General features: G+C 46.2%; 1 pseudogene; it reads right to left on the bottom strand.

Annotated features, from left to right (window-relative positions):
* The window catches only part of LOC102826365, a 64,791-nt pseudogene extending 60,109 nt beyond the window's left edge, over window positions 1-4,682 (bottom strand).
* Window positions 4,683-8,899: the final 4,217 nt, after the last annotated feature.

Raw genomic sequence — 8,899 nt, 5'->3', positions numbered from 1 at the left:
GAAGGTCCTGAAAGCTTTGCTCCATCCACATCGACTCTATTTTGAGAAGGTCCTGAAAGCTTTGCTCCATCCACATCGAAAGTTCCTGAAAGCTTTGCTCCATCCACATCGAAAGGTCCTGAAAGCTTTGCTCCATCCACATCGAAAGGTCCTGAAAGCTTTGCTCCATCCACATCGACTTTATTTTGAGAAGGTAGCTCTTCATCAGTTTTTGTGTGTATCTTCCAGCCTGAAGGGCTCATTTTCTTGCACTATATTCTATAGTGTTTTGCTGTTATTCAAAAGGCTTCCAGTGGCTAATATTTCAGAAATGGATTGTGTCTTCCCTCTAGTGTTTATTGGTATAGAAAGTCTGTAGAGAACTGTCAACAATGAGTGACTGATCATCACTTTTGAAACGCCAGTGGCGTAGTTTCTAACATCACAGCAACATGCAAGCCACCACAGTATCACAGACGGACAGATGAGGGCTAGCTGAATGTAATTGTGGCTGTTGTTTTTTGATGCCTTCAAGTCGGGTCTGTCACATAGACATTCTATGAACAACAAAAAGAAATACCTCTGGTCCCCTGCCATCCTCACAACTGTGGTTTTGAGGCAACCCTTGTTTTTGCCACTGGGTAAATAATTCTGGTTGGGGGTCTTTCTTTTTTTCATTGACTCTCCATTATGCCAAGCGCGACGTCCTTCTTCAAGAATTGGTCCCTCCTGATAATATGTCCAAAGACGAAGTTTTTCCATCCTGGATTCTAAGGCACAGCCTAGCTGCATTTCTTCCAAGACAGATTTCATCATTCTTGTGTCAGTCCATGACACTTTTAGTATTCTTCTTTAACAACGTCATTTAAGTGCATTGATTTTTCTTCTTATTCATTGACCAATTTTCCTTATTCATTAACCAACTTACCTCATTGGTTGACCAACTTTCACACACATATGAGGCAAGTGAAAATACTATGGTTTGGGTCAAGTGCATGTTGACCTCAAACTGAGATGTTTGCTATTGAGGACTTTAACAAGTTCTTTTGTAGTCGTTTTCTCCACTGTAACATGTCATTGCATTCCTTTACTGTTTCTTCCAGGAGTGTTGGTTGTTCATCTAAGCGAAATGAAGTCTTTAACAATTTCAATCTTTTCTTCAATTATCATGATGTTATTTATTGGTACCGTTGTGAGGATTTTTTTTTTTCCTTCTTTACATTTAGGTACAATCTATACCAAAAGCTATAGTCTTTGATCTTCATCAGTAAGTATTTTAAGTTCTCTTCATGTTCAGCAAACAAGGTTGTATCCTCTGCATAGCACAAGTTGTTAATGAGTCTTCCTACAATCCTGATGTCATGCTTTTCTTCATATAATCCAGCTTCTCAGATTATTTGCTCAGCATACAGACTGAATAATTATGGTGAAAGGATGTAACCTTTCCTGATTTTATACCATGAGGTACTTTCCTTATTTTATTCCAACAACTGCCTCTTGGACTATGTACTGGTTCCACATGAGTACAATTAAGTGTTGTGGGAAACCCATTCTTTGCAGTGTAATCATTCATAGCTTGTCATGATCCACACAGTTGAAACCCTTTGTGTAGTCACAAGTAAACATTTTTCTTATGTTCTGTTTTCAGCCAAGATCCATCTGCCACCAGCAATGAAACCCTTAGTTCCACAATCACTTCTGAATCAGCTTGAATTACTGGTAATTTCCTGTTGATATACGGTTGCTACCATTTTTTACTTATCTTCAGCAACATTTTATTGCATGTGATATTAATGATATAGTTGGATGATTTCTGCATTCCATTGAGTCACCTCTCTCTGGAATGGGCACAAATATGGATCTATTCCAGTCAGTTGGCCAGATAGCTGTTTTCTTGGCATAGGTGAGTGAGTGCCTCCAGTGCTGCATCAGTTGTTGAAAGATTTCAGTTTGTATTCCATCATTTCCAGGAGTCTTGTTTCTCACCAATGCCTTCCATACACCTTGGACTTCTTCCTTCAGTACCATTGGTTCATGATCATATGCTACCTCTTGAAATGTTTGAATATCAACCATTTCTGTTTTATACAGGGACTCTGCGTATTCCTTCCATCTTCTTTTTTAAAAGTTATTATTATGAATTGAGTGATAGTCTACAAGGCAGAACATTGGTTTTGTACCAAACCAATCATATTTTGTTTCATTGCAATGATTACAATCCCCTCCATGCACTTTTGGCTAATAGTATTTGCCTCTAGACCTTTTTTTTTTTTTTTAATGTAGACGAAAACACTTAGGAATATATAATCATATAAACAACCAAAGGGCACATTCTGCAAGTCTGCCTCCTGGCCACCAGTACACAGCCTTTCTCTTTCCATGAGTCTGGAGTCCTCAGCTGTTCCCTCTCTGCATGCCCTCATCTCTGCTTCCACTTCTGGAGTCGCTGCTTCTCTGGATAGGGTGCCACCTTGCGCTCGTGCTCTTCTCCCTTGATGATCCTAGGGTCCTCTGTTCCTGGAATGGAAGATTAACTATGCCCCTCTTTATGTTAGAGAAATTCTACCTTTACAGTTGTGATCATTGCAATTAGTCATGATAACAATTACTCACTATTGAATAAAAAGACTCTTATCCCCATCTCCTTTCACCAGACCCATCTAGACAAGATGAAAATTATTGTGTGGATTCTATCTTTCCCTGCAAACTCTAAAACTAAACTATCATGTATTTTTTATAGTTATATATACATAGTGTATATACCTTGTACATATAAAGAGTAAACATAAAATATTTGTGTGAATACTGTAGGGTAAGCACTATATTGAAAAGTCAGTCTGAACTATAAAGGAAGTGGTTCAAACCCACCAGCCACTCCTCAAAAACCCTATACAGGATTTCTATGAGTCAGAACTGACTTGATGGCTACTTAAAAGGAAAACATGTGATACGTTCACAGATTACATATACATACATATGCATGCATGTGCATATATTCATGTGTGTATTATATATGTGCATACTATGTGTGGAGTCCTGTTGTGGCACTACAAGGTAAGCACTGGACTGCTAACTACAACGTCCATGGTTCAAAACCAGCAACGACTCCTCGTAAAACCTATCGAGGGTCACTATGAGTCGGAACTGACTCGTGACACTAAGAACAACGACTTACATATGTGTGAGTATATATACATATGTTGTTGTTGTTGTAAAGTGCTGTCAGTCAGTCCCGACTCATAGCGACCCTGTATATAAATACATATATATTAATATATATGTATACATAAATATAGATATACATAAATATATATAATACAAAAGTACTTGGAGTTGTGCTAAGCCCTCCCCATCTGCTACTGCAAGCTCCCTTCCTGTAATAAACCTGAGCTCCTATGGAAACCTTGCCTCACCTGCTTCTTAGCAGAAGGAAAGAACCGTCCCTCTAAGAATGGAGATGCAGTTGGACCTCCACCCCCACCCCTGCAAGGGAGGTGCATGACCGTCTGTTCTTTCTCCTTCTTCATGGGGTTTTTGGCTTGTCTCCCTCAGGTTTGATTCAGATGGGTGGCAGGGTCTAGGAGGCAGAATCTTCATTTGCATCTTTAGTGTAGCACTGTGGGTTAATGCTTTGGACTGCAAAGTCGGTTTGAACCTCAAGGTTGGCGGTTCAAGCTCACCTGCTGCTCTTTGGAAACTATACAGGGTCGCTATGGGTCTGAACCGACTCCTCGGCACTTAGCAACAGCAAAGCACTGCTCTGTTTCTCAGAAGGTATGCTGGGCTCAGTTTCCCTGGAATGGTTGATTCAAGTGCCAGGTATTGGGGTGCGGCTAGATTGGCTGTTAGGGTCCTCCCTGTCCCTAACACTTTAGATCAGCACAAATCATGACTTTTATTAAGTGCGTTAATAGGAGGCGGAGCCCCAGTGTGCCGCTGTATAATCAGCAGACAGCTAACCTCCGGGTCGAAGGTTCAAATCCACCAGCTTCTACTTGGAAACCCCATAGAGGTTCGCTGTGACTCACAACTGACTTGTCGGCACTTCAAAACAATATCTGAAAAAAAGGTAAAAATTTCAATATGCAATGTCCACTTTATTTATCAAGTGGCTTACTGAAAGTCGCATTTCAGATCATATACGCTTTTAAGAAAATCTCGGCATTTCTCTCCAATGGATATTGGAAAACATTAGATTCCAAACAAGAGGGGAACTACTGAGTCCCACGGTCACAAAGTAGAGAACACTGTGTTCCGGCACGGAGTTCCTTCTAAATGCACCAACGGACCAGAAATCGGAAGCGGAAATGCGCGTCCTCGGTGGTCGGCCAGGTTCGCTGGTGCCGCTGCTCCGGTAGGTTGTCCTCCGTCTCCAGTTGGCCCGGTCCCTCCGCGGGTGCCCCGCAGGCTCCCGTCCCAGGTCCGAGGGCGCTGCGCCCGTTCCCCGCGAGATTTCGGCCTTTCGTCCGGTCTCTCGGAGCCCCGGCACCTCCTCTCGTGGGGTTCCACCGCCGCCCGTTCCCACAGCCAGCCCCCTGCCTCCGCCGCTGTCTGTGGGCAAAGCCGCTGGGTGGAGCTGCGCGTCTCGGTGCGTTCCCCGGTGTCTCGCGTTCTCCTGAGTCTGCGCACTGCAGCGTCGGGGGCTGCCTGGGTCCCGGGTGGGTCCCGGGGTCCTGGGGTCCCGGCGGTACACGGGCCGCCATTCGTCCGTTCTCAGCCGGACACACCAGCCTCCTCGGCCGCCGGCCCTGACTCAGTCAGACGCCCGTCCATGTGTCCTTTCTCTCCCGTCCCGTTGTCTTCCCGTCAGGCCGCTATCCCCTTCTGCCCTTGTATCACTGTTGATTCCGTGGTTCCAGGGAGCCTGGTGCCGCCCTGAGTCGTTTACTTGTCGTGGTTGCTGGTGCCGTCCAGTCGGTTCCGACTCATAGCGACCCTGTGTGGGGGCTACGAGGAGTGGCTAGTGGGTTCGATCCCTCGGCCTTGGGGGTCAGGTGAATGGCAGTGACTTGTCTTTGTTTCTTAGCTTCATCAGGCAGGACTTGTGTCAAAAGAAAATGGTAAGTGTGCTGAGAATTGTGTCTACTCCTTCCTTTAGCAGTTCTAGGGTAACTAACGCATGAAGAGTGAAGAAGCAGGTTTTGGAAACAGTTTGTGGATTTGTTGCTGTTTTTCAGTGCAGTTGATTCGGTTTCCACACATAGCAACCCAGTATGGGGTTTCCAGGGACGGCTGGTGGGTTTGAACCGGCGACCCTGTGGTTCAGCACTTAGCCCGCAGCGTCACCCCGGCGCCGCCGCCCCCCACCCCCACCCCCACCCCCAGTGTGAACTTTTAGGTTTCTGGTTACCGGATGAGCAGGATGAGCATTCCCGCCTTGGGGGCAGACATTCCTGCAGCTCAGGCTCTTCCTGAAGAATCGTTCCCACCTCCGGGTCTGTTGGAAACTGAGACGTTTATGAGCAGTAGAAATGGGGGATTGCTGGAAACCTGTGCGTGCGCGTGCGTGCTGTGGACACGTTCCCTCCGTCAGAGCCACTGAGGTCAGCAGTGAGGACACTTCTGCCCTCGGCTTTGTGGTTTCTCAGGTGGGAAAGGAGGAGCTCCCACAGGTGGGTGGGGGAGACAGTCTACAGGGAAACCCACCTGTAGCTCCTGATGGCTCGGACACCTGACTGGTCCAAGGCAGAGCTTTCAGAGTCTCACCTGGACAGATGGACTTCTCACCTGGCTTTGCCAGCCATGGAGTGCCATCAGCGCCTATTCGCTGGATTCGGGGGCATCGTCCTGGCTGTCTAGTGACCTTGAGGTGCGTTTCTAGAGCCCGAACCCGCCTGGTCACATGACCAGAGCACGTGAGACTGCTCCTCGCCATGGTCGCTTCTAAGGAGGATTCTGATTGTATTTCTGCCCTGTTACCAGGGGGGACCCGTGCCTACCGCAGAACCTCATGTTGGGTAAAAGGAGCAGGTCCGAGAGAAGAGGGAGAATGCTGGGGAGGAAGTCATGCAGTAGTGAGAAGTCGCAGACGGTGGACACAAGACTCTGGGTTTTACCAAGGTCCAGTTGAAATCCTGGGGTGACACTGTGGGCTAATGCATCAGACTGCAAAGTCGTTTGAACTGCTAGATTGGTGGTTCACGCTCATTACCTATTCCTTGGAAACCCTATACAGGGTCACTGTGGGTTGAAATCAACTCTACGGCACTTAACAACAGTTTAGGTTGGAGTCCTGGTGTGGTGCTGTGGGCTAATGTGACAGACTACAAAGCCATTTGAACTGCTAGGTCAGTAGTTCAGGCTCACCAGCTGCTCGTTGGAAACCCTATACAGGGTCTCTATGGGTCAGATTCAACTCGATGGAACTTAACAACCAACAATAACAACATGGCGCTGTAGGATCAGCACTAGACTAGGAAACACAGAATTGACAGTTGAAACCCCCAGCTGCTCCTTGGAAACACTACAAGAGTGGCTATGAGTTGGAACCGACTATACGACATGTGAGGACTACAACAAATGACGGTTTTCTGACGTTTATGCGTTACTGGACTGAATTGCACTGGTGCTGAACTGCAACAGTGGGTTCAGGCTGAACAACGCTGGGGACGCCTCAGGACCAGGCTGCGCTTCGTCCTGTCCTGTGCAGGGGCGCTGCGAGTCGGAGCTGACTTGAAGGCACCTGACTACAACATCAATATTCAGGCTACTCGCAGACGAGGCTACTAAGCAGTCTCTGAACTTGACTTTGTTTTTCTCTTCTCACAAAAAGGTGTAACGTCCACCCAGCAGCCAGAGTCATAGTTCAACAGTATAAACCAAATAAGTGATCATTCACATATAGAATAAAATCCGCATGGTTTATGTGCGGCCAGTCAGATCCTGCGTGTTCAGGCGTGTGCTTGTTTCTCTGGTGTATTGATTACACTCACGTGATAGATGAAAGATTTTTGAATACATTTTCAAAGATGTCACAATATTCCCCACCTTCCAGTCTTTATTTCTTCTCACTCCAGACATAAACTCCTCAGAAATCCCTCCCGCTCCCTCAGACACTTCCATTCATTCCTGTGCCTGTACATCATAGCATTTTCAGAATGAGGAGAATCTAAGTTAACATTAACCTTCGTCATAAAAGTAAGTACTAGCAAACTGAGTGAACTTGACCAGTGCCGTTTCCCCGTGTGACAGACAGGCGTCCAGTACGGAACTGCGCAGTACGCTCACGGCAGCTTCCACACCTCATTGGCTGTGTTGGGTGTGGAAGGTTCTCATGAATCCACTAGAGCTGTGACAACCACTATCCAGATGTTTCCATTTCGGTGAAAATTCATTGAAACCAAAAGGTTCATGTCCTTGGTGCTAAGTAGGCTGTTGAGATGAGGGACAAACTTGTTGGATGGTGCAGAAGAGAACATGTGTCTTCACAGGAAGTTTCCTTGGGTAGAGCTGTTCAGGAGGGTCTGAATCAGGTAATGATCTGTTTATATCCCCATGATCATTGCCACAGGCCAGAAGGAACAAGAAAATAAAACATACAATGTCCACCCATCGATTTACAATCGAGTGTCTGAGACAGTTTTAAATAAGTACTGAGGAACCTGGGACGTGTAATGCCTGTAATAAATGATCAACCCAAAAGTCAGGATAGACTGCTGAAGAGAAAAAGTATGAAAGTGGAGATTGAGAAGATGAGACTTTTGTAGTTCCGTGAATGGTTGTGTACACTTGATAATGTGGTGTGGGTGGGCGTAGAGAGGAGTTGGGAAAAATTAGTGCGTCACTCTCTAGACAGCAGAGAAACCACAGCCTCTGCTTGGGCATCGTGCAGAGACAGGTGGTGCTAGGAGGGCATTCTGGGATCCAATGCCTGTTACTTAAATTGAATGTTAATGTGATAATCCCGGAATTTTGTTAAAATATAGGTTTTAATTGGTTAATTCTTGGGAGGGGCTAGAGAGTCTACATCTTAAATAAGCTACAAGTTTGGCAACAAGCTCACAGATGGAGGAATTTGCTTCTCCCGGAACATGAAAAGCCACATTAAAAAACCCATGCCAGATTAGAAACCCTGAAACCTGATTTCCTGTCCTGAGCCTGGAAGGAAGCCAGAATCCTGTCAGTCCCTGCTTACTTACCACTGTCTCCTCCCCACCCTCCTCCCATTTCAGCTTTCCAGTTGGTGCCAGGAGAACTAGCCCAGTGCAGGCAGCTGTGGACTACGGTGTCTGTCGGGCACATCTGTAAATCCCAAGAAAGCATTCCCTGTGTCCTGACTGGTGTGTGAACCAAACGTAGTTCATCTACTTCCGACCTGCCCAGTGGTCTGCCTCCACTCCCGTGCCTCAGCCTGAGGTGACATCTTGGGCATAGAGACCACCTTCAGTCTCCGGAAGCTGCAGCCAGGAAATGGTGAGTCCTGGGTTATTCCCACCACAGGTGGGTGAGGCTGGGAATGCACTGTGGGGGGATCAGCTGCGTGTTCTGGAAGTGTGGTCCCTCAGTGAAGGGAAAGGTGGCGGAGGAGACCAAGAGGCACAGAGCAAGGGGACACTGCCTGGGTTAACATTAGCTGAGGTGTGTAGCAAGGTACAGTGTTTCACCATACATATTCTGTCTGTATGCTGAGCAAGTCATTCTAGGAGTTGGAGTATATGAAGAAGAGGATGGTATCCAGATGGAGGAAGATTTATTCATAACCTGTGATTTGTAGATGAAATAACCTTGTTTCTGAAAGCAAAGAGGACTTGAAGATCAAAGACTACAGTCTTCATTATGGGCTGCACCTCAGTGTAAAGAAACCTCACTGGACCAATAAATAACATCCTGAGAAATGAGGAAAAGATTGAAGGTGTCACAGACTTTAGTTTGATCAGCTCAACCATCAATACACATGGAAGCAGCAGTCAAGAAATCAAAC

Source organism: Chrysochloris asiatica, unplaced genomic scaffold, assembly GCF_000296735.1.
Source record: "Chrysochloris asiatica unplaced genomic scaffold, ChrAsi1.0 scaffold00500, whole genome shotgun sequence".
NCBI classification, from domain to species: domain Eukaryota; kingdom Metazoa; phylum Chordata; class Mammalia; order Afrosoricida; family Chrysochloridae; genus Chrysochloris; species Chrysochloris asiatica.
The sequence above is the reverse complement of the archived record's forward strand: the minus strand, read 5'-3'. Positions and strand labels throughout refer to the sequence as shown.